The sequence below is a fragment of the Neophocaena asiaeorientalis genome, unplaced genomic scaffold (genome assembly GCF_003031525.2).
Source record: "Neophocaena asiaeorientalis asiaeorientalis breed wild unplaced genomic scaffold, Neophocaena_asiaeorientalis_V1.1 scaffold362, whole genome shotgun sequence".
NCBI classification, from domain to species: domain Eukaryota; kingdom Metazoa; phylum Chordata; class Mammalia; order Artiodactyla; family Phocoenidae; genus Neophocaena; species Neophocaena asiaeorientalis.
In genome coordinates this window covers 2142717-2169798 of record NW_020175700.1, presented here as the reverse complement: position 1 = coordinate 2169798, position 27082 = coordinate 2142717, and the positions used below count along the sequence as shown (strand labels likewise).

The following is a 27082-nucleotide window of genomic DNA, read 5'->3' as shown; positions in this document are numbered from 1 at the left end:
GGGGTTTTCCTCCCCTTTTTTTTTTTTTTTTTTTTTTTTTTTTGCGGTACTAGGGCCTCTCACTGTTGTGGCCTCTCCTGTTACGGAGCACAGGCTCCAGACGCACAGGCTCAGTGGCCATGGCTCACGGGCCCAGCCGCTCTGCAGCATGTGGGATCTTCCTGGACCGGGGCACGAACCCTTCTCCCCTGCATCGGCAGGCGGACTCTCAACCACTGCGCCACCAGGGAAGCACCGCTACCTGATTTTAATATAAAGCTATGGTAATCAAGACAGTACAGTATTGTCATAAGGATAGATACATAAATCAATAGAACATAATAGAATCCTGAAATAGACCCCCATATAATGTCAACTGATCTGCAGCAAAGGTGCCAAGGTAGTAATTCAGTAGGGGAAAATATAGCCTTTTCAAAAATGCTTCTTGAACAATTTGATTTTCATATGCAAAGAAATAAATCTCATCCCTTACCTAATACCATATATAAAAATTAACTCAAAGGGGACCAAACACTTAAAATATAAGAGCCCAAAGCAGTTCTAAGACATGAAGGAAAAGAAAAAAGGTAGAAAAAATTTTGCCCAATGTCTGTGCCAACTCCTCCAATTTCTACTCAGAATTAGGGCAGAATTATAGGGAAAACAAATCTGAAGTTCTTCAGTCAGTATTTGAAACTACTCAAAAGGAAAGAGTGTTTCCCATCTAAGTACTCAGAGTAACTCCAAAACAAGTAGCTCTTAACTCAATCACAGCCCTCAGAACCATGCAAAACCTGCCATAAAGAATAAGACACTGTTTATATCTTCAGAACTTAGTGAAAAAAGTATCATAGAGGATACCCAAAAGCTTAAACATAACCCAAATATAACAACTGAAGTTATGCTCAGAGCCATCACGGAGGTTCAGAGAAGGTACAGAATTATAGGGAAATTATAGGTGAAATTCTCTGGAATGAGAATGTCTAAATTCCTATAGTGCTTTAATTCAAATCACTCAGTGTTGAGCAGTTACTGAACTATATATATATATATATATATGAAATGTAAAAAAGATAAGAAAAGAAAAAAAAATAAACATTAAAAGATATACAGAAGACTAACCAAAGTTTATATTTTAAAATGTGAACTAAACTTCATTATTCCCATCCTTCCTGTACATATACAATTTTTCGACTGAAGGATACTTTTCAATTGGAAAAACAATACCTTTTCCCCTAGTTCCCCAAAGTGAAGGATATGATAAAATGGGCTGTTCTGCAGTCAAGGTTTAAAAAGAAAAATATATGGGCATAAGAAACTGACACTGGAATAAAGTATTTTAACAAAAACTCATTTTGTAAGCTCATAAAAGTTCTTTCTACTGTTTAATTATTCAAGAAAAAATTTAAACGTTAAACAGCGAAGTATTATTAAAACAAGAGTAACAAGAGCAAATATTGTAAGTAGCTTTCCCAAGTTTTTACTGACATAACCATCAGGCTTGATCAACTGTATCTAACATTCAGAATGTTCACATATTATATATAACACACCAAAAACTATCCCCTAACATTCTCTGAAATTACATTATTTTAAAATATTGTAGTATTAATTCTTTTCCATTTTGAATAGAAGGTAGAATTCAAGTGAAGTTTCACTTATGAAAGCTTTTTGAGGAGAACTACACATCTTACTAGCATATTGGAACCATTAACCTAGGCCAATGTAAGTTTTTAAATCAAAACTGCCTACTCCAGAGCTTTGCAAATGTGGACCTACGACTTAAGGCAAAAAATTCCAAGTCACAAAGAAAGTCTACATTTTAAAAAGATTTCTTAAATTTGCTTAATTTTTTTCTTCAACCCTTCCACCTTTCAAGAAATATGGCTAGATTTGTCCACTTTGTCTTTCATTTGAAAATCTCTCCTCATAATACGTAACTCATGTCCTCAAACCCTCTCTTCCTCCAACTTACTGTCACAGTAAATATGGACTTTAGATTTTTTTTCCTTATTTTCAAATACATGTAATGGACATGGAAAATGGAAGTGGAAAAGATGTAAAAGTATGGGATTATCTCAGCGGTGCCACTATATGAGAAACTGTCACTATACCACATTATGTATATTGTGTGTGTGTGTGTGTGTATATACACATACATATGTATGTATATTCAACAGGATTTTATGAATTTCCTTAATTAATCTACCTTAATCCCCCAAATAAACTCCAAAGTGACTGCTATTCAAGGTTACAAGACAGTCTTATTAAAAAAAAAAATTCCCATTTTGTTTATTTACTTCATAACATAGAAAAAAGGAAAAATGTCTTACTAGAAATGATGTATCAGCAAAAAGTGCACTTAGATGTGATCCTTGCAGAGAATTCTTCTTTGTTACTTTTTCACAAAATCCAATTCCTTAATAAAGAAAAAAATATTAGATTGGTAATTATTCTTAACTCTAAAACAAAATTAAATATAATTTCATTACTACAAATTTCAACAATCAACAGATAGTTCCACTAATACTTACTGAATAATAGAAAAATAAATTTTTTAAAATTTGTATAATAAAAACACAATGTTAGCCAATTGGGCATTGCTAATGTCACTGATCCATTTTTTTCAGGAAGTATTACTTAAATGTTCAGTAATATTCTATCCATGCCAAGATTCACAAATTGGTGTCCTAGGTCCCACTTTCCTATCCTCTATATCACATGATATACTTTATATTTAACTGGTATACACAGCCTACTGAATTTACGTTTTGATAAAATAGTTACATTCTGAAAATGTTCATTGTATTACGTTCTCATTTAGAAAAAAAAACTGTCAATGGGTCAGTGACTTGCATTGCCATAAAATGTGTATATATTCAAAAGCTATGTGTATACTTATAGCTTCCGCTCTTTTAAAGGGAACAATGAAATGAAAATCAACATAAAAATGCCAAAAACAGATTAATGTCAATAATTCACATTAATAAAGGAACACTAATAAATGCTAACCAATGCAGTAGTGCATAAAGAATAATCCAGTCCTGCTACACTTTTGCTTGGAAATAGTAGCAAGACACTTAGGTAGAAAGAGAAAGATGGTAAAAGCCTCCTCACCCTGACTGGCCAGGATCAATTTATGATGCTAATCTAATAATTTAGAATTGCATGATTGGGTAATTATGACAATCCCCAAGTAAATCTGCTTCATCAAATGAAAACGGTAATTTCTCCACACAAACACCAGTCTTTTGAATCTTGTTCAGCAATACTAATTATTGTGATACTACAATTTTGTTTCTATTTGAAATGTACAACCCCTCTAGAAGCAGGAGGGGGGAAGCCACAGTCTGCCAAATATTCTTTTTATATTAACGAATTAAGCATTAAAAGCTTGAACTTTAAAACACACACACACACACACACACACACACACATAAATAAGCCTTTTTTTTTTTGCCAAGGTTAAAAGGAGCTTGCTTTAAAAAGCCAATTTCAGCTTTTAGTCTAATTGTACCGAAATACAGAACAATCTCCTCAAATACCAATACATTACCAATTTCTAAAATCCAATAATTCAAAATGAAACTATTTTTCATGTGTTCTCATTCTAAACAAAACTAATTATTTTTAAATATATTTTGACACCAGCTTTGTGTCAGTGCCACAGTAGGAATTAAAGTTTGGCAATTTGACCCATGGGAAATAACAGATTAAATAAAAATTTGATAATTACACACGTGGTACACATTCTTAATTCAAAAAATATTAATTCCTCAATTCTATAAATTAACCATTATTGACAAGTTTGTTTTGTACACAACTCTCAAATAGTTTCTAAAAAGCAATATTCTAAAAACCAAGTTTTTATAGTTCGTTTATAACAATCTATAAAGAAATACACTCTCACCTTCAAAAAATAAAACCAAAACTAAAATGTTAGTGCTACAGCCAGTTATCATTAAATTTCACATATTGAACATCAAAAATCCCATTACTCTGTCCAGGTAAGAGCTAGACAACCTGTACCTCTAACAGCTATCTTTCCCAAACCTGGTCCCAACCAACTTCCTAGCTCCCTCTACTTCTAATTAACCTACACTGTTGTTAACCTGGACTACAAGCCATTGCCCAAACTGTCAAACTCTGTAATTTTGTTCAAGATTTTACCTCTGCCTGGAAACAACCTTCCTTATCTGGATCAAATGTCCAGTTCAACTGACACCTTCTATGAGGCCATCCTCAGATATCCTTTACCACCACCATCACCATCACTTACATGGGGCAAAATAACTATAGTTAGTTTTGTAGGTATGAGTCTCTTCTATTATACTACATGCTTTTTAAGAGAAGAAACCTTTTTGCACTTTTTTCATTTCTATATCCCCAATATCTAGTCAATACCTGGCACACAATTCAACATTATCCATTCAGAAAACATTTACTGGGCATCCAATATACTCCCGACACTCCTCTAGGTGCTAGGAATAAATCGCTATATCTATTCCTGACTTTATGGAGTTTACATTCTAGTGGGGGAGACCTACAGCACACAGTGAATAAGGGATATATAGTGTATACAGCAGGCTAGTGGAAAGTCCTTAATGAAAAAAAAATAAAGCAGAGAAGGAAGTACTGTCATATGGAGGGGATTAAAATTTGAGAAAACGTGTCCAAGAAAGGCCTAACATAACAATAATAGTAATAATAACTTCAACAGCAGCAATAACATTTAAGTATTTATCATATGCTAATCAGTAGCCTAATTGCTTTACACATATTAAGTGATGTAAAGCCAACAATAACCTCACTATTATCCTCAAGACGAAACTGAAAGACTAAGAAGCAGCTAGCCAAGGTCACACAGCTAAACCAGTAAAGTGGTAAAGCCAGGATTAGAAAAGCCAGGATTAGAACCCAGGCATGCTTTTAACCACAGTTCAGTTAATGCTTTTGTTGAATAAATTTAATAAGTGAAATAAACGAATGCATACTATAGCAACAGACTCAAAAGAGAGCAAAGCATATCAGCCTCAGAGGACTGATACACTTGAGCGGCTTCAGATATACAATGCACATCAATATCTACATATGAAGACATCCTGACAAATAACAAGTCGGTGCCAGCTGTGAACAAAAATTATAAACAGTGATAATTCTCTATAACTTTAAAAATACATTTTAAGCTCCTATATGACAACTACCAGAACTAAAAATTATACAAACAATATCACAAAAAGCACATGGAGAGGTCATTTAAAAAAAAGAAAACTTTTAAAAAAGGTCCTCTGAAACAAATGAGACCTTTGAAGGCATTACCATTTCAGTGACAAATGTTGAATATCATATTTTATACTGTGGCACAAGTTACTGTCATCTTCCAGTTTTCCATATTAACAAAAAAGGGTTAAATGAAATGACCAAGGTTCAAAACTCCTTTCTTCAAATGTCCCAAATACGCTTTACAAAGCAAACAGACAAAACCCAGCACAACTGCTGACAACTGAAGACCTGAATGGCCTAAAATAAGTAATTTGCTCCCTAACTCCTATCTCTTGCCATATTTGCTGGTTATTTAAGTGCCTAATCAGTGAATGCCAATAAACTAGAAAGCAAAGTGAAACCAAAGTGCTGCTGACATGATACTGACATTCCTAGCTTCAAATCTTGAGGGCCTAAAAAGTATCTCCTCAAATCTTGATTAAAATTATCGATACAATTATGAAGAAAATTACTGCTTTATGTTTGGAAATTATCAAAGTTTCTGCCTTGAGCATAATGTAGTGTCAAAGAAAATAGGTTTCTATATGAAAACAAACAGCTTTAAAAATCAATCCAGATTAAGATAAAAATGAAGCAGGCAAAAAAAAACCCCAAAACATAAAGTACAGTCTATAAACACAATACAAAGTATTTATTTGCTCAAAGATGAATTTCATTTTGTAATCAAAACTGAGGTTTAAAAATGGTGTTTTTAATTCATGTTCTCATATGTGGTCAACTTACTCGTGCCTTAAAAAGATTTTTGCTACTAGCCATGATGTGGTAACTAGTACCAGTCATGCTCTCCCAGTGAACTCAACGAGAAAACTGATCATATATATATATAAAACTATAATTTTAAAACACTGGACAAAAAGGAGCTCAGCACTGCAACACCTGAGAAAACGGGAAGTGTCCCCTACAACAGGGGTCCCCAACCCCGGGGGCCACGGACCACAACTGGCCTGCAGCCTGTTAGGAACCAGGCCGCACAGCAGGTGAGCGGCGGGCAAGGGAGTGAGCGAAGCTTCACCTGCCATTCCCCATCGCTTGCATTACCACCTGAACCATTCCCCCCCCCCCTTCCCATCAAAAAATTGTCTTCCACAAAACCGGTCTCTGGTGCCAGAAAGGAGGTTGGGGACCGCAACCCTACAATGAAGAGTCAGGAGAGCAGTGCAGAAATGAGAAGCCAAGCAGAATATGGTGGACTAAGCGAGTAAAAGAGGCAGAAACTGAAATTTAGGGAGGCTAAGGAAGCCGGAAACTGTGTGGGAAAGTAATAGAATACAGTTCAAGAAGACAAACTGCACCTGAAATCTGCACAGAGGATTCTACAGCAGCTCTGTCCAAAACATACATAACATGAGCCCAAAATGTAATTTAAAATTTTCTAATAATCACATTTTAAAAGTAAAATGGGTTTTCCTTGGTGGCACAGTGGTTAAGAATCCACCTGCCAATGCAGGGGACACGGGTTCGATCCCTGGTCCAGGAAAATCCCACATGCCTCTGAGCAACTAAGCTCGTGCGCCACAACTACTGAGCCTGCGCTCTAGAGCCCGCGCTCTGCAGCAAGAGAAGCCATGACAATGAGAAGCCCGTGCACTGTAACAAAGAGTAGACCCCACCTGCCTCAACGAGAGAAAGCCCATGCACAGCAATGAAGACCCAACACAGCCAAAAATAAAAAATAAGTAAATTTTTTAAAAAAAGTAAAATGAAGCAGGTGAAACTAATTTTAACATAATTCCTTTAACCAGAATTAAAATGTTAAAATGCTCAAAATGTTATCATTTCAGAATACAATTGGTTTAAAAAACAGATATTTTACATCGTTTTTCCATAAGTTCCTGAAATTCAGTATGTTTTATACTTAGAGAATATTTAAATTTGAACTAGCCACAATTCAAGCTCTCAAAAGCCACATATAGCTAATTGCTATCATACTTGACAACACAGTTTTTTGCTGAAAATAAAGCTGCAGCATTAGTAAAGTGAAACTCTACAAGGCCAGGCAAAGAATAATGACTAGGAAGCAGTAGGCTCAAAAGTTACCAGAGGTTACATAAGATTTGGAGATGTTCAAATTCCAACTAGAGGAAAGAAAAATCTCATTGAAACCTGGCGCAACGAGTAGACGCTGATGCAGAATCACCTCCTTAGTAGTAGTGCTAAACTACTACTACTTTTTCATAAGAAATGGAATACACTGTCAAAACAAAATTTAAGCCTGTTGATAAGAAACCAACAAAATCCAGACAACAGCATGATGAACATCCAAGAGTCAATCAAAACTTACTCAACATAAGAAACTGGAAAAATGTGTAACCTATACCAGGGGGAAAAAAATTTGACAAAAGAAACAGATCCAGAAACAAGATGATGATATCTTTAAAGACATAAGCTTTAAAATTTTATAAATATATTAAAGGATTTAATGAAAAACAGAAAAAAAACTATTTTGAAAAGAATCAAATGAATCTCTAAAGAAAAATACAGTATCTCAAATAAAAAACAACTAGATAGACTTGGCAACAGATTCTACAGTGTAGGAAAAAAAGATCCCTAAATTGAAGATGTGAAAATAGAAAGCAAAAAAAGAAACAAAGAACAGAGCATCAAGGACCTGTGAGAATATCAAGGGCAGTCTAAAAATGGTATAATTGTAGTCCCAGAAGGAGAGATAGAAAAAATATCTGAAGAAACAAAGGCCAAAAAATTTCCAAATCTGAGGAAAACTGAACCCATATATTCAAGAAACTCAATGAACAAAAAACAGGTTAAGCACACAAAAACTGTACCAAGGCATATAATTAACAATCAAACTGCTGAAATCCAGTAAAGAAAATCTTAAAAGCAACCAAAGTGAGGGGAAGGCACATTACATATAGAGGAACAAAGAATTACCACAGACTCCTTGCAGAAAGTAACGTGAACAAGTTTAAGCAAAGGAATAACGCCTTTAAAGTGCTAAGAAGAAAAAAAAAACCTGTAAACTGAAATCTACATAAAGCAAAAATATCCTCCATAGATGGAGAAATAAAAACATTTTCAGACAAACAAAGGCTGAGAATCTGTCAACAGAATGAACCCTAATGTAAACCATGGACTTAGTTAATAATAATGCATCAATATCAACTCTAACAAATGTACCATACCAATGCAATATGCTAATAGGGAAGGGGGAGAGACAAGAGAGAGAGAGTATATAGGAACTCTGTACTTCCTGTTCAGTTTTTCTGTAAACCTAAAACTGCTCTGAGAAACAAAAGACAGAAACCTATTTCTACACGAAGGAAGACCAATAGAAATGGTAAGTATGTGAGTTTACCTTTTATTTTCTTACTTTTACTTTTTAAAGAGATAATGGTTTTTAAAGCAAACGTAGCAATAATGTATAAAAGTAAAAACATGCAGCATAAAATGGATGACAAAAATAGCACAAAGAATGAGAGGGAGAAAATTTTATTTCCAAATTGGAAGCAACCAAAATGTCCATGAAAGGGGAATGGAGAAATTGTGGTATAAACATATAAAGGAACACTAGGCAACAGTAAACTGGAACAAAATACTGATAGACACAAACATGGATGAACTGCAAAAACATTTTGGTGAGGGAAAAAATCCAGACATTAAAGGGTACATACTGTATGATTCCATTTAGGAATAAATTTGCAAAACTTTGAGCAACCACCAAATACGTACACATACATACACATTACGAAAACAGATACTCAACACAGAGAAGCTATACATACATAGTTAAAAGATTTTTCTGACTTTACACAGTTAAGATCAAGAACAATCATCATTATCTTCTGAGTTTTAGTTTCCTCATCTGTAAAACAGTGTAGCAATAGTTTGTATACTTCATAAATTTAGTTGTTAAATTAATTAAATAGTTGTTATTAAATAAGCATATATGCTACGCTATTACTTCACATAGTGCCAGTATGAGCTCAATAAGTGCTAGCTTCATAAAGAAATAACCCAGAAAAGGGGGCAAATGAAACAAATGGAGACTGCCACTGGAAGTCAATTGGTTAGCATCGTTCCTATTAAAGAGTCATCACTGTTGAAGGAATCAGAAAGGCAAACACTACATACAGCAAAAGCCAAATGAGAAGTTTGGGAATATATTTGGAATCATTTAATATGACTCTAGAATTAAAAACGATACTAATAAGGCCTTAAAAGAATAGATTTATAAACATATAAAAAGACTAAGCCACAAGAAACAATATCTTCAAGTCAGTTAATTTCACAGAAGCAAGCATTTAAGAAAGAAAGTGATTTCAAGCACACATGAAACTAGGGACTGTTCCAATTACAGGAGGTAAAAAGATGACACAAATGTGAGTAGGTGTGAACAAAAAGAGCAAAGCAGGGTGTACTATGGATAGATGTGCAGAACATAATTATGCACTACCTTGAAAACAGGAAAACATTTGAATTTAATATGACAAAAAATACACAAATAAGAGAAAGGCAAGACTAATCCTGTCAAGTGGAATAATGTACAATTCCAGTCTCAGCGTTAGGTAAGGTTGAAAAGCTGCGTTCTTTTACAATGCCCACTAAAACACAACCTATTACATTCTTAGCCAGCAAACAGAGAGGGTAGCATTGGTGTTACAAAGTGATAGTATACTAATGCCAGAAATGCCTATTTTCCCCCATGCCCTTCCACCTCCATCTATATCTCCCAAAGTACCCATTAGGTCCAAAACACCTCCTCACACAGCCTCAGTTCTTTTTTAAAAAATAAAAAAGCAAACAGCTTTACTGAGATATAATTCACATGCCATAAAATTCACCCATTTAAAGTATACACCTGAATTTTTTTATATTCACAGGAATGTGCAACCATCACCACTAATCCCAGAACATTTTCATCACCCTTAAAAGAAACCTGTGCCCATTAGCAGTCACTCCCCATTCCCTATTCCCACCCCACACCCCAGCCCTAAGCAGTGAGGCATCTTTTTGTCTCTATAGAATTGCCTATTCTGGACATTTCATATAAATTGAACCATATAATATATAATCTTCCATGACTACCTTATTTCACTTAACAATGTTTTCAAGACCCATCCATGTTGTAGCATGCATTCATACTTCATCCCTTTTTATTGCCAGATAATATTCTACTCTATGGAAATACCACATTTTATTTACTTATTTATTTTTGCGGTACGCAGGCCTCTCACTGTTGTGGCCTCTCCCGTTGCGGAGCACAGGCTCCGGACACGCAGGCTCAGCAGCCATGGCTCACGGGCCCAGCCGCTCCGCGGCATGTGGGATCTTCCCGGACCGGGTCACAAACCCATGTCCCCTGCATCGGCAGGCGGACTCCCAACCACTGCGCCACCAGGGAAGCCCCCACATTTTATTTATTCATTCATCCATCAGCTGATGGACATTTCTTTCCACTTTTTGCCTATTATTAGTAATGGTGCTCTAAGCACTGGTATACAAGCTTCTGTGTGGGTATATGTGTTTATTTTTAGCTTCTACTCTTATAATAAAATAACTTAGAGTGCCTTCACATTTTATTTTCTATCATCCTACTTCATTATGGTATCTAACATCTTCCCCATAACGATACGCATACCGGTGGTTATGACACAAATAATAAGGCATTTTAGGTAAATTACTAGTTCCTATTTTATTTTCCCAAATAATTTATCACCCCCCAATCTATAATCAGCAACCATACTGGAAGTGTACACACTGATATTTAATATTTATTACATGTTCTGATAATGCTATCATTCATCAAGTGGAGGATGTAACTTCTTAAATGCTGAAGTTCCATTTGTTCTACGCGCCTCAACCCAAACTAAGGGCTAACACTCCTAGTATTCCTTGTCAGGCATATAGTTACTGGAACCTATCATTTTTACAGTCCTCAACCACCTACACCCCAATAACAAAAAGTATATTTTGTCCACAAAAAAACAAAGTTCAAAAACGAGCACACTTTAAAATGTGACACTAGGCACTTAACATAAAAAATGGCCAAATATACATCACTTTGGTTAAAGTCTGGTAAGCTGGCAAAGGGTGTCAAACAGATGTCCGTATTAATAAGGATGTTGGTCAGATTCTAGAAAAAGTCTGAACACCAAGTTGCGATATTCTGCAACTTCCTAAAGTTTTCAACTGGAAGAGGCCTCAGAGGTCTTTTTAGAAACACAAACTCTAAAACTTAACAGAAATGAAATGGAATCCAGGAGTAATACCCAGACTACAAGTCTAATCCGCATCAAAACAGGATTCTACCCATTTCAAACAAACGAATACTAACAACAAAAATATCTGCACTAATGGAAAAGAAGAAATCCAAACCCTAAAGTTATGTTGAAAGATGGATACTATAACTTGGGATTTTTATTGCAAATAATTTGATACTTCTAAAGTGCTGCTTTGAACCATAAAATAGAGAGAGGGGGCTTCAGATTATCCTCATAGTACTACCTTTCCTTGCATTCTGGTATGCCTTCTTAAGTGGAAGAGAATTGGGAAGAGTTAAAGCTACTGCCCTAAGAACTATATACATCATCTACCACTTGTTACACTGACAACAAATCCTAGGATAGTTGTGGCAATTATAAATCACTGTAACATGTTACTTCCCTGCTAAGTAGATGCATGGGAGTCCATGTGTCAAAATTTCATCTACTGTATCTCACAGCAGAAAACATGTTGAGAACTACTGATCTAGACCAGCAGTGTTAAAGACTTTAAGCTCAGTCCAAAACCTTAGTTCAGCACAAATCCTCATGTAAAATCTAGGGTCATGTGAAAGACTTAATAGATTACTATATATTTACTGAGAATCTACATGAAAAGAATGCAAGAACAACTAAGACACAAGCATAAAAACCTTCAATGCACTATGTATACACTTACTCCCTTTATTATAAGGTCAAACATGGTAAGTACAATAAGACAGTTAAGAAGTACTATAAGGATTTCAAAAGAAAACTCTTCTAAATGGAAGGAATCAGTTCTTTATGGAAAGCACAGCATTTGGCCTGACCTGGGAAAGGAGCTCAAGGAGTGAGATACAGAGGAGAATGAGAAGAGAATCATCTATCTTTATTCATGTCTTCTACTTGAAAGGCATATATTCCCACCAATTTCCTTCAAACAATCAAATTAAGAATGAGACTAGCACTGTCCTTTTAAACAAGTGTTGTTGAGCATTATTCTTTACAGAACCAAGCTTTATTAATAAGGAAGGACATAATGTCATCTTTGTTATCTTGTTATATGGGCATATTAAAGACAGCCCTGGTCATTTCCAAGCTTAAAAGACTTTTCAACAGCTCTTCCTTAGCTGAAGAACAAAGTCCAAACTGCTCAACATCCAACGTGCTCTACAATCTGGTCTCAAGCTCTCTTTCCCACTTTACCATCTTCTACTTCTGAAACACCCTCCAATCTAGCCAAACTGTGTCCAGTACATACCTCTCACTTTTCTGTTTTAGTTCTTTTGCTCAAAATGATTTCTCTATGTGAAATATCTTTTCTATACCTCTGATAAAACCTGACATCCAGCTCAAATATCAATTCTTCCATGAAGCATTTCCTGGTCACTTCTGAACTCTTCCTTCCCTGAACTCCCTAATCCATGCCTTGTGTCTAAGATTTACACATCACTTGGTAATTAATGTAGTATAGTAACTAATGGGGTTTTACCCTTTCTACACCATTACCTACTAGAAGCAAAGAGCTATATCTTAAATGTGTTTATATTTCTTCAACAACAATACAGAAACAATAGTTAAAGTAGTGAAAATAGAAAAGGAATAGAGTCTAAAGGAAGGGGTAAGGGAGCAGAGCAATGGACATTGCTTTGAGGCTACCATATTTGCCAGCTGAAAGAAAAGGGGTAGGGCAGTAAAAAGAAATTGTATAGAGAGCCTGTCAAGTCATTACTTAAGACTTGGGGAAACTACGAAAAAAGAAATGAAAGCTCATATATGAGGTTCCAAAGACAGACAGCTGGGCATAGGTACTGACTGCCTTTAAACACCATTAAAAAGCCAGGTGGAGAATTCCAAAAACACATCATTAATAGCAAAGGTTTTAATTTATATTATGAAAGATTTCTGATGTTTAAAGTCAATAGGCCTTTTAATTTTGGTTTATATTTTTAAAAGAAATGTATGACTAATGGAACAAGTCAATTTCTACCCCAACAACGTAAAACACTGACAAAAAAACTTGTTAATTCTAGGGAAAGAAATGCTTAAAGGTAATAAATATTTTAAGCAACTAAATTCTAGAAACTAAGCATAAAGAACTTCCACACATAACTCCAACTTTGTTAAATTTCTCATGTTAAAAAGACATAGATATAAAGCATATAAGACAGAGAACCAGTTAACTTCAACTACAATCAACAGATACAGTGCCATCTTATTAAACACAATAAAAGTGTACAGCCAAGAAATAACACGACACCTACAATTTATTGTAATCAAAGGACAACAGTTCAATCATAAAATAAAACTGAGAAAGCCAAAAGAGTAGAAAAAGAAAGAGATACAAGTAGTTTAACTTTCAAAGAAGTTCACATCTATCAGATCAATTTCCAAGTTTAGAAGTTACCTTTCTAAAAAAAAAAAAAAGAAAAAAAATCTACTATCCTACTAACAGAACCAGCAAGGAAACAAATAGAATGGATAAATAAACTGTGAAGTAGTCATACAATGGCATGTGAGGGCATGGAAAATAAATGGACTTTAGCTACATGTACTAATAGTATCCTGCTTAAGAATATAGGCCAAGAGAATAATAACCACAAATTCTTAACAACTCTTAATCCTGGGGTTAGAGATAGAAATAAGACTATGAATGTTCACACAGGGGACTTCAACAATACTGGTAGTTTTACTTTTTCAGTGAGGCAGTAGATCCACAAGTGAATATTTTATTATTCCTTATATACCATTAGATTTCTTATATATTATTTACATCTCCACCTCTAAGTATAAAAAATTTTATTAAAAATGATTTAAATTCCAAAAAAGAAGTTACCTTTTCTGAAAACTTCACATATTAGATTGTCATTAGAATAAAGAAGTACCAAAGAAGTGCTAGGTTGAATATAGGCCTGTAACTCATTCATGTTATAAATAAAACCAAAGCATTTCCAATATACATTACAGAAATAAATATTTGAATTAATAACCTTACTTTACAGAAAAAAATCACTTAAGACTCTTGCAATAACCTAGAACCTGCATTTACATGCTAGCAGAATGAAGCAAGAGTATTTAAATTGGTTTATATCTCCTACAGGGTACTTTCTAACATCTCTAGCTCACCAGTGTTAAGTTGACTACCTATGTCTTTTCTTACTAAAACCTTAGCATAAGTCAATAGATTCCTGCTCCCCCTCCCCCAAAAGTAGACACTGTAGTGAGGACAATGGTGGTAGCATTATCTAACTAACTAAAAATATTCCCCTGAACCATATGAAAAAACAAGGTGGAAAAGGAAATCCTACACAAAAGCAAGCTTTCAGCATAGCCTAAAGACAAAAAAAAAAAAAATGCTCTCTATGAATGGAAACAGAAAACTCACCAAATCCCAGTACTTGATTTATCTCCCAAGCTGTCACTCCACCCCCACTCACCAAGTGTCTTGGTGCCAGCAAACAGGCCTAAGGGTCATTTGCAAGGACCACCAAAAATATTAAAACCACCCTAAATCTGGGAAAATACTGGGAAAATGGGCAGATCAGAATACAGAGTACAGGGAAGGAAGTTCAAACTTCTGGTGATTTAAAGAACAGGTGCCATTTAAAGCGCTAGCCGCCATGTAAGGGGGCACAACCTTGAAACACATGGCCTCTGGGAGAAGACAGGCAAAAGGAAGGAAAGAGTGTCCTTTGGCAATTGGATGGTAAAGGGAAAAAGAAAAAGGGGAAAATTTAAGGTCCTGCAAGACCAAAAAGAATCATAAAATTGGAAGTCTCACAACCCTTCTCTCCAACCATTAAAACAAACAAATAAGAACTACTGAAGTAACAGGACTATTTTATACTGACAGAAAAGGGCACCATTAAACTAGGAATACTCTAAAACCCCCCAATATCACAAAAATGAACAAAAGAAAAGTGAAATCCAGAAAATCAGGAAACAGATTTTGACATATCATGTGAGGAAAACCTCCTACCAAAAACAACCTCAAAGCAGCAAAAACTCTGTAAGTCAGTATTCCAAATAGAATTAAATATATTCTGTTAATATATTATTCCTAATATGTTAATAATTGGATTAAACATATTCAAACAAGCATTTGAAGATATGAAAACCACTCTGAATCAGACAGAAACTGAAAAACTAAAAACAAAAATGAGAAACTTAAAAAGCTGACTGAATTCAAAGAAGAAATAGAAAAAAAAATTATTGCAGAAATGAAGAATAAATTGCAAGGCACCCAAGGGAGAACTGACTCAAATGAAAATGATCTACCACAGTCCATAACATAACAGCATGTGTTATGAGCCACATCCATCCACATCTGGTGGTGTTTCATTTGATTTCAGATAACTCTCAATCCACCACTTCAAAATAACTCACAAGCCACAACCTTTCCAAAACTCACCTACATAAGCAAACTTCATGTCTTTTTCATAGCAAAGAGCCATATTTACTCTTTATGTAATACTTAACCATTTAACATGTTTAATAGCATGACTGCTATTTTAAATAGGTTTATTAGGTTCCTATCTTTTCTCTTTAATGTGTCACTGACAAAGTTTCTGAGTATTGTTTTCCTAGCTCCATTGATGCCACGAACCCCGTGGTCTTTATTATACAACTCTGCATCACACAGTGATTTTCAGGAACACACATGCCACGCCATAGTAGAAGTGACTGTATATGTATAATCATATACTAACCCACACATATATGTGTGGGTTAGTATATACACACATATTTCTTATCTCTGCTGAAAAGGCCTAGAAACAATGACACCCCAGGAGCAATGAGCACACCTAGCACCCAGATCTTGGTTTCTAAATGCCATCCTCCAACGAAAGGAGCCAGGGCTCTTCAGAAAAGAGGATGATTCCAGGATTGGGAAAGGTAAAATACAAGATGAGTCTGGAGCAATTAAACAGTCTCCTGCTTTGTTCAGAAAAAAATGTTTATTGTTGTGGGGTTTTTTTTTTTTTTTTTTGCTTTTTTGTTTAACTTAAGACAATCTTATTAAGACCACAGTATCTGAAATTTCTCACTTCTAGTTTCCAAGATAAAATGCTGAAAACCTTGAGATAATCTAAAACAGGGTGCTCTGCCTTAGGGCAGGCATATCCATAGGCTTTTTTTAATAGATAAATCCTCTCTGTTCCCGGACCACTACACACCTTCACTTCCAGTCCTCTTCAAACAACTCCTTAGGCCTTGTCATTAACAGGAACTGTTTCACTTCTGAGAGTAAGTTATACATCCCACTCTCTGACTATACCCTCTTTATCCATCTAGGCACTCTATCACAAGTAAATTCATCATCTTTCTCCAAAGCCTAAATCTCCACTTGTGCTTCCTATTTCAGTAAACCACCCATTCATTCCCTCAGTTGCCCAAGCCATAAACCTAATCATTACCCTTAACTCTCTTTCATCTTCCACAAGCCCTCCATCACTGAGTCCTTTCATTCTACCTCCTATATATCTCCTCAAATCCAACTATTTCTTCAATCCTCATCCCACTATCACAGTCCAGGCCACCTTAACCCCTTTTAACTAATTTGTTGTAACATCCTCCTAATTATTCTCCTTGCCTACCAGTTTTTTGGTTTTTTAAATTTATTTATTTATTTATGGCTGAGTTGGGTCTCTGATGCTGCACGCAGGCTTTCTCTAGTTGCAGTGAGTGGGGGCTACTCTTCGTTGTGGTGCGCTAGCTTCTCATTGCGGTGGCTCCCCCTGCTGCGGAGCACGGGCTCTAGGCGTACGGGCTTCAGTAGTTGTGGCTCATGGGCTCTAGAGAGCAGGCTCAGTAGTGGTGGCGCATGGGCTTAGTTGCTCCGCAGCGTATGGCATCTTCCCAGACCAGGGCTTGAACCCATGTCCCCTGCATTGGCAGGCGGATTCTTAACCACTGCGCCACCAGGGAAGCCCTGCCTACCAGTTGTTAACTCTCTTTGAAGAAGTCTACACAGTGCAATCAGTATCACCTTTTAAATTAATTTCCTCCCAGGCTTAAGATGCTTAGATTTTCCCTAAAATAAAGTACAAACTCCTTAACACAGCTTAAGGGCTCTTCATAATCTGGTCCCTATTTATCTCTCCAGTCTAATCTCTCTGGCACTGCCTGATCCATCCATAGTGTACTCTTTGAGTTTCTCCAAGCAACCCAAGGTTCTTAAGTGTATCTCTTGCCCTTAACAGGTCTAGTAAACTCTACCTACTCTCTTCACAAGGCTAAGTCCTATTCACTCTTTAGACTTCATCCTAAGTTGAAAATGTCACTTCCAGTGGAATAAATTTTCCTGGCTTCCCTGAAACTGGGTTAATTGCCCCTTCTATGTGCTCCTGTAGCGCTCTGCACTATACATATCAAGCACATAGCAAAGTGAATTATAAACCTATATGTATCCATACTCCCACATGACTGTGAAAGCCATGCCTTTTCACTCTTATTCCTCATCACCTAGCCCCATAGACTGAATGAATAGGATAATGAAAATCAAACTGTGAAATTGCCAAAGTAACACAATGTTTACAAAGAGTTAGAACCCAATGACTCCTGGCTCAGTAGCACAATATTCTTTCCACTACACTTTGTAGCACTTAATTTCACTTTCATAAACAAGTCAATGTTAATTATATATAAAGCATGTAACCTAGACTTAAAAAGGATCTAGATATCATCTCACTATAATTAAAGTGAATCCCAGAAAGGGCTAAAGAACAAAACACTATAAAACAGCAATGTCAAAATTAGTCGTTTTGATGTTCTTTTAATTATATACTTTAATCTCAACAATTAGGTTTTTAAAATTTTTAAGTTGAAAAACTTTTAGATGTTTCATTACTTCAAGGTTAACAAAGTTAGTAAAAACAGAACAAATAAATCACCAATTAACTTAAAAGTTTCCACAAAATCACCTGAAATGTTACAACAAAACACAAGAATAGTTAACTATGGTGTAAGAGTAATAAACATAATATTGAGTCATTATTATATTTATACATTATAAACCACCTATGGGTACCAATCATGCTCAAGGCACTATGAAACATATTCACTGAACATACAAAGAGATATAAAACAGGACTCCTATTCCCAAGAACCTTAAAATAAGTTTTGGAAATCAAGACCCAACCATTACAGAATTAAACAGAAAAATTACATGACAAATTAGTCACTTAAACTGTTAACAGTTTCAAAAGAAAAGATTCTGTGCTAAGGAGTTCCAGGAACGTCAAGAAAAATTACAATCTACTGCTTGAGCAATCAGCATAAACTCAAAATTTCTCAGCTTGGTCAGCTGAAAAGGCTCTAAAACAATGATATTCCAGTATCAACGAGCATACCTACTGCCCAGTTCTTGACTTCTAAATACTCTTAACCCAATGAAAGAAACCAGGACCCCCCTGAAGAAATGGCTGATCCTAGGACAGCTGCAGGAAAAGAAGAAGATGAGTCTGGAGTATCTTCTGTCCCCAAAGTAAGGAAGTGCTCCAAAAATGATAGAAACATGTCAAAACAATCAATGAGTTAAGTTGAAGGAGCTCCCACTGACCAAACCTGAGTTAATTTGGAACATCAAAATGAATACTGACAGGGGACTTCCCTGGTGGCACAGTGGTTAAGAATCTGCCTGCCAATGCAGGGAACACAGGTTCGACCCCTGGTCTGGGAAGATCCCATATGCCATGGAGCAACTAAGCCCATGCGCCACAACTACTGAGCCTGCGCTCTAGAGCCCGCGAGCCACAACTACGGAAGCCCGTGCGCCTAGAGCCCGTGCTCCGCAACAAGAGAAACACTGCAATGAGAAGCACGTGCACCACAATTAAGAGTAGCCCCTGCTCTGCTGCAACTACAGGAAGCCCGTGTGCAGCAACGAAGACCCAACGCAGCCAAAAATAAATAAATATTTTTTAAAAATAAATACTTACAGGTGATAGAGTATAACCTACTTCATAAAAAAAGAATCTATAAACTTATATTGTTATTAAATAAGCAATGAAAAGGAAAAGCTCTAATTTACAATTGAATAGAAGGCCGACTAACAAATATAGAAGGAATAATATAAAAACACCACTTTGAAACTGCTGTGTAATAACTGATTCAGGCAAGAATCATCAACAAATGCTAAAACCATTATGTGAACATTCTGGGGGAAGACAGAGTATTTACACAGTCTCAAAGGGTCTCCCCAAAGATTATTCAACAATAACAAAGGGGGCAATGAAAACTTTTACATGGAGTTTTCAAACCTTAACTAAGTGATCCAAGTAAACAACAATATTATGGGTCAAACATTATATTATATTGCCTTTTTTTATGAAGGATATATCATCACTTACGTGATATTCCTGCATCTTACAAAACAAAGGACCTGTGCTCTTCAAAACTATTCATGCCAGAGGAAAAAAAAATGTTGAAGGATTGTCTCAGATTGAAGGAGAGAGGACAACTAAAATACAATAAATAACACTGTATTAGAAAAAAAAACACTATTAAAGGATATTATTGGCACAACTGAAGAGATTTCAACATGAACTGTATAGTAAATTATTGTATCAATATTAAATTTCTTGAATCCATCATACTGTGGTTATGTAAGAATATCTCGTTCTTAGACAATATTGCTGAAGCACCTGGGGTAAAGGATCATGATGTGTGAGACCTACTCTCAAATGGTTAACATAATAAAAATAATTATAATAGGAAAAGGAAGAAAAAGGAGAAAAGAAAAAAAAGAAGAGGAAAAAGATCTACAGAGTGGATTCCTGCTATTACAGCACAATACATGATATGCTGAATGACATTAATATGTTTAATATGTGGTTTCCTTGTTAGCAAAGTACATTAATGCAGCATTTCCAATCTATCCCTTGTATGCATCTGTGATGTTCTGCCTCAGATGATATGCTTCTGACTTTAACTGAATAAACTTGAATCTTTGGCATACTCCAGAAAATGTAATCAAGGAGCTTCAAATTATAGATAAAATAAAATAATAGTATCTGTTTCCAGAGTTTGGGGCCACTCTGCAAATACAGAGAATCATAAGGCAAATATGCTAAATATATTAACAATCAGTGAATCTAGGTGACAGGTATATGAGTTCACTGTACTAGTCTTGTAACTTCTAAGGTTTTCCCAAAGCAAAACATTAAAACAACCACCACCTTCTGCCAATACCAAAACTTTACTTTGGGAAAACCGAGCCATTTCTGAAAAACAAAATCTCAATTCCCAGATTCTTTTCTCCCTTTCCCTTCATAATTCATGTGAAAATAAGCTTAACACCATTAAGAAAAAGGTTTTCAGCATCAAAATAAACATTTTGCTAAAATAGTCCCCAACTTGCAAACAGGTTATGTTCCAAAAGCTCATTTGTAATTTAGGTATTTAGAATGTGGAATGATCTTCACCATTACAAATAGCTGTTAGGTTCCTAATGCTGGCCACAAAAGCTCTCACAAAATGGAATCTCAGGAAATGCTATTATACTTAGGCTCGATAACTCTGGGATTCCTGCCTTGACCCAGAATACATATATTAATATGTACAGGAAATGCACAAACTAGTATTTTATAATCTGGAAAGTACTTTTATAATTTTTAAAGTCTCATTTGGGAAAACTGGTTTGTGTTGGTCATTTCAGTTGATTAGGACAACTTCCACTCAATTCAGCATTTACGGAGATTTAATATGTGGCATGACAGACTGGTTGGTACTGAGCATACAGAAAGAGCAACAGTCTTTGACATAGGAATTCCGCCTAGCAGAAGAGAATGACATCAATTATAATACTTTAAATAGTCTATAATGGATTTTACAAATAGTGTGTGCATCAAGAGCAAGGGAGGAAAACATTAAAATCGGTATCAAGATAACATCTGAGCTACAACTTAAAAGATAAATATGAGCAAGTGAGCATTCCAATCCCTGGCAAAAACATGAATGAAGATATAGATATATTACATTCAGATAATGGAGAAAAACCATAATTAAGCAACAACTAAACAAGATATGTACAAATTATACTAAGTGTCTTAAAGAAAATAAACAAGATGTGTGACAGAGTAACTAACGGACTGCAACATTAAACAGGATGGTCTGAGTGAGAAAGTGAGATCTGGGCCAAGTTCCAAAGAGTTTGGCCAGGCCAGCCTTATGAAAAGCATCTCAAGCAGGTAGTACAAGAAGTGCAAAAGACCCTAAAAAGGAAGTAAAACGTTTAAAGAACACTGAGAGGCGCAAGTGGCTGGCATCCAGTGAATGAAGGGAAGAACAATGAGAAGGAGAAAGATCATTCAGGGCCATTCAGGTCGCAGAAAAGGATACAGGCCATTCGAAAGGAATAGGAAGTCACTGGAAGATTTTAAGGAAAAATGACATGACTGAGGCTCTTAAAATGGTTCCTAGGGCTGCTGTGTGAATAAAGAACTTGTGAGGAACAGGAAAAGAAACAAGAAGCCCAGTCAGGAGGCTACTGCAGTAATTCATGCAAGAGATAATGATGCCTTGAAATAAAGAGGTGAAGGCAGTGAAGGCTAAGAGCAGCGGATTGGCTCAAGATAGATTCTGAAGGTACAACATAATGTGTGGGTGGGTTGGATCTGAGATTAAAGAAAAGAATCCAAAATGATATCTTAGGTTTCTGGCTTGAGTCCTGCCATTTACTGAGATGGGGAGGGCCAGTAGAGACACCAGGGTTTGAGGGTAGGAGAGAAGAAGAAGGTTGGGGGAGAGGAATAAATAGCTACATCTTAGTCACGTGGCTAACATTACGTTTGAAATCCCAACTAGATTTCCAAGTGAATATCAAGCTCAGGAAAATTCCGGGCTAGAAAAATAAAAGTGGGAGACATCAGCATGAAAATAATAGCCTTTTCAGAGAGGAGCAAATAGCTGGCCTTAACTGGGTCATAGAAACTGAAGAGTTGTGGCTGACAATGAGCCTAGAAAGATAGGATAGAATCATACTATGAAGTGAACCGTGACTAATAATGGCAACAGCAGTAGTGGTAATGATAGTAACAGCAGGAGAAAAAATTACCGCATTTTAGGTACCAAGGACTGTGCTAAAAGCTTGACAATACACGTCTCATTCAATCGTCTCAACAACTCTACAAAGTAAATAACATTATAATCACTATTTTATACACTGAGCCTCAAGAAGACTGAGAACTTGCCAAAGAAAAAGTGCTAGAGTGGGTATTCTAAAACTTGGGCAGTCAGATTTTAGAGGTTAACCTCTTATCTTTTAAATTACTGCCTCTTTACTGATTTTACATGCCTTCAAAGTTTTTTTTTTAAAGAAGAATGCAATTTAGATCTGAATTTTAGAAATGTAATCCTAATCTCTATGTAAAAGATGGATTGCTAGGGCTGGGGATAAAAAGTGAGACAAGCAAATACAATATTAGTCAATGCAAGAGCACCTTGTTTTAATAAGCCAACAGCTACAAGTTATCTTACCAGGTTAAATGGAGAGTATCCTTTTGTTCCAAGGATCACAAATCATACCTCAAACTAATCCAAGTCAAGCTCCACATGCATGCTGCTGGCAACAAAAATAACCTGGTGAAAAGGTCCAGCTCATGCAATATAAATTTACCACCCACTACCAAAACGTTTCTCAAAACATATAACAATGTAACTTTATTGATGGCTGACTTTAAGCCCATAAATTAAAGTTTACATTTTTGTGTAAGGAAGAAAATAAAATTAGTATTGATTCAAGACAACCATAAAAAGATGTGCCTTGGCTGATAGTTATTAGAAGTCTGATCAGCTAGTGTCTGTTTTTCACCCATGTTAACAATTCCTCTGGCTTTCAGCATCAACAGGTATTAAACTGATGAAGAAGTAAATTATCTGCTGTCATACACCAATATTCAAAAATCTGGTATTCCACTTCATAAACCAGCTAATTTTCTTAACTCATATGCTTATGATTTCATCTTGAGTGATTACTAAGATGATTCAATATTAAATAAAATACTAAGTTCAGTAAATATCAATTTAGTAAATACAAAAATATTAAAATCAGTAAATAACATATATCAATAATACAGTACTTATTAAATATGTGCCAACACATATCCCGTGCCATGCATGAGACTTATTAACAAATGAGCTTATACTTTCAATTATAATAGACTGGACACAGGATCCATTTAACATAGAATACACAGATAAACCATACACAGATAAAGCACACCTAAATAAAATAATTTAGTTCCACCAAGCAAGTAAAATGAAGAATAAAAAATTAAAATTACCAACTAAAGAAAACCTATTTTTTAGATATACTTATTCCAGGTATGTTATAAAAATATTTTTGTAATTTCAAATTTTAAATATCATATCTTAAAGATAACTCCCACAGATAATTCCTTAACGACATGTTTCAGTGAAAAGTAGGAAAAATACTTATTTTTTTTTTTTTTTTTATGTAGAGAGCTCATGGAAGTTAGAATCCAACAATGATTGCAGATCAGTCAACTAAACATTTTATGTTTAATCTGACAATGAATTTAAGATGCTGGGATATTTTATCCCAAACAAATATATGAGCATTCTCCTGTATTTATACATTACATGAAGTCCTTTTGGTAACAAACACTAAAGGTACAGGTATTGGGCAGAGTACCTATACAAGCTACATAGGAAGGAAGGGATGTATGCAGGAAGAGATGAAAGGAGACGAGGCAATATGCATTTTTGTACATCAAGTCTCAGGGAACGCCCTAGGAACTATCACACCATTATTTCATTTAATTCTAACAATTCTATGGGGCAGGTGGTGTAATTCCTTCCCATTTTACAGAAGATGTCTCATAACTCAATGGTAGAGCTGGGATCAGAACCAAGATCTGATGACAAAGTCAAGCAGCCTTCCTTTATGAGGACTTGCAAGTCAGCACAACAGTATTAGAGTGTTCTATGCAGGAAGTTATCTAACTAGAAGACAGATTTGATTTTCCATATTTACACTTCCCTTATTACTTCAAACATTGAGAGCGCACTCGCTTCTCAATTTACTAAGAACATTCAGAAATTTTCTTTCTAATCTAGAAAAAGGCAATGTTGATCATTTTCAGTCCACAAAGCAGTATTTTCATTGCCCCATCGCTGATAAAAGAAAACTTCAGCTAGACTTTGTAACATTCATATGTACCATGAGTATATCTTCCAAAACAAACAAAAAATAGGTGCATAGTCTGATTACAAGACAGAATATATAAAATTAGAAATGCCCAAAGAAAATCTAGGACCATCATCATTGTGTGTTACTCTAAATTCCTCTTGCCAGACTTTATAAAAGCAGCAAAGGGAGGGAAAAAAAGTGGCTTCCCAAAACCACACTGATAAGCATGCTACTTCCCAGTAACAAATTTACTTATGGCTTCCCCCTCCTAAATCGGAAAACAAATCTACTAAAAAGATTTTATTAAAATATTTCAAACTTCAAAATCACATTCTAATAAACATTTCCACAATTACTTAACCACTCTCAGAATATACTTAGATATTTCTCTTGGTAACCAAAAAATTAATGAGTGACGACACTGCTACTGCTTGAATATTAATAAAATTAATATTAACCTGCACTGCTTTCTTAATGTAAAATACAAAGCAATAATGCAACTGCCTTGAAAAATAAAACATCACCATTCAAAACAACTCATCTTTAAAAGATTATTTCCAGTTGCATTTACAAAATAACCTTTGTCAAACATACCCATTAAGGAAACATAAAAACTCTAATAATATAGAAGATTATTCTCAATCCCTAATTCAACATGGTGACTTTACAATTATTATTTCTGAGCCCCAAAGAGCTATTTTCCTTCTACTGAGCACTCCCCACCACTCATTCACTCATTGCCCTAAAAAATTTTATTGGACTTTTGCTAGGAAGCAATTTAAGGAGTTAACATGATTTTATCACCTTTGCTCCAGTATGAATAAAACCAGTTTCATCTATAACAACAGTGTGAATTAAACGAAAAACCTGTGTTTAGAGAGGTCACTACCATCTCACAATTGTTGACAGCTTTAGTAAATAAGTTTCAATTGGAAGCACTCTTCCAACAGAATTATTAAAGCCCGTGTCTGCAAAGTATTTAAATCACTAGTTTTGGCTCTTCAGAGTATTTTCATTTTAACACCATTATCACAACTTTTTACTACGACGCTCACTGAGAATTAGAAGTGATTCCAGAATCAGTTAGTGCATCATCATATAGAACTAATCTTAATGTTTTATATCAAACATAGTGAACACATGTTATATAAAGTCTAACTAAAATTGTCTTCCACTTTAGTGAAAACACTTTTTTCTTAAAAGTTGCCATTCACAGGAAAAGAAATGAGTGAAGACTGAGCGTTCCAAACCTAAACCAAAAAAACAAAAAACACCCCAAACCAAAAGACATATACAAAAGCCATAATAACACAATAGAGTTTATTTTATCCTCGTTTCCTAAATTCACACTATTAAAATAAATGCCGTTTTTGTGTTTGCAGAAAAAATCTTTAAGTTATTTTGTTTAACTTTTCCACAGACTGTACAAGGACTGCCAAGGTAACAGATTTTAAAACTGACAACTGGAGTACTTGGCAGATGCCAAAACAACACAGCTGGATTCTTAAAGGAAAAGTGCTCTTCTGTAATGTACACCTAATTACAGCTTTAGAGAACCTTGTCTCCATACAGTAATAGATACAAGACACAATGAAAACATACTGTGCTAAAACTTGAAAATTTTTAGACAGTATTTGTTTTAAAATACACACACTGTCAACACACCACAGCAGGCCTTTCTAAAAGCACACTTACTGGAATCACAATCTCATTGTAAAATAAAATGCAGGTTAACACGGTGCTGCTAGTCTTCAATCTACACATGGTTCCCTACTGGATCATGACAGAAGGCTCGCTTCTTATCTCAGTCATCAGGTCTGAGGACATTTTTATAGTTACACTTTAAATGGGAAAAAAAACAAAATAACAACAAAAAAAAATCCCTTGCTTTTCTAATTCAGAAATGCTCATCTTTTCCAAACTCGTTTGCACTATCTCACCTACTAATAAATCCTCACTGATCAAAGACAGATGGAATCGAACTAAAAGGCAAAGTTTCTTATCACACAAAACCTTCCCTGCGAGCCGGGATCTACTTAGATGGACGTCCTGGGTGAGGGCAGCGAGCGGTTCCCTCTGTAGCCCCTTCCCTCCCCGCGACGTCTCCCCGCACTGTCGGGCGTCCGCACCCGCAGGTGCCCCCAGCCCGGGCCACCTCCTGGCCCCAAGTACCAACCCGGCCACTGACATCCACACACACACGACCACTGACACACACACACACACACACACACACACACACACACACACACACAGAGTTCCACTCCGTTAGACCAACCTTCTCCCAAACAGAAGTGGGGGAACTTCTTCGAGTCCAACAACAGCGCAAAACGCCCCCCGCACCCCCCGGTAAACCGCTTCGGGGAGACCCCGGCCTCACACTGAAAGATTAGGAAAACGGCTCTCGGGCGTTCCCCTACAGAGAGGCTCTGGGCCCCCAGGGAACTCCTTCAACTTTCAAGGAGACGAC

The 27082-nt window shown here is 35.8% G+C and overlaps 1 protein-coding gene across 5 annotated transcripts in view; it reads right to left on the bottom strand.

Annotated features, from left to right (window-relative positions):
* MEF2A (myocyte enhancer factor 2A) overlaps window positions 1-27082 on the bottom strand; it is a 168991-nt gene that overhangs the window by 141215 nt on the left and 694 nt on the right. For all 5 annotated transcript variants that reach the window (XM_024732044.1, XM_024732043.1, XM_024732045.1 and 2 more), the window contains exon 2: window positions 2313-2398. The gene's annotated coding sequence lies outside the window, so the exon portion shown is untranslated. The remainder of the gene's footprint in view (window positions 1-2312; window positions 2399-27082) is intronic.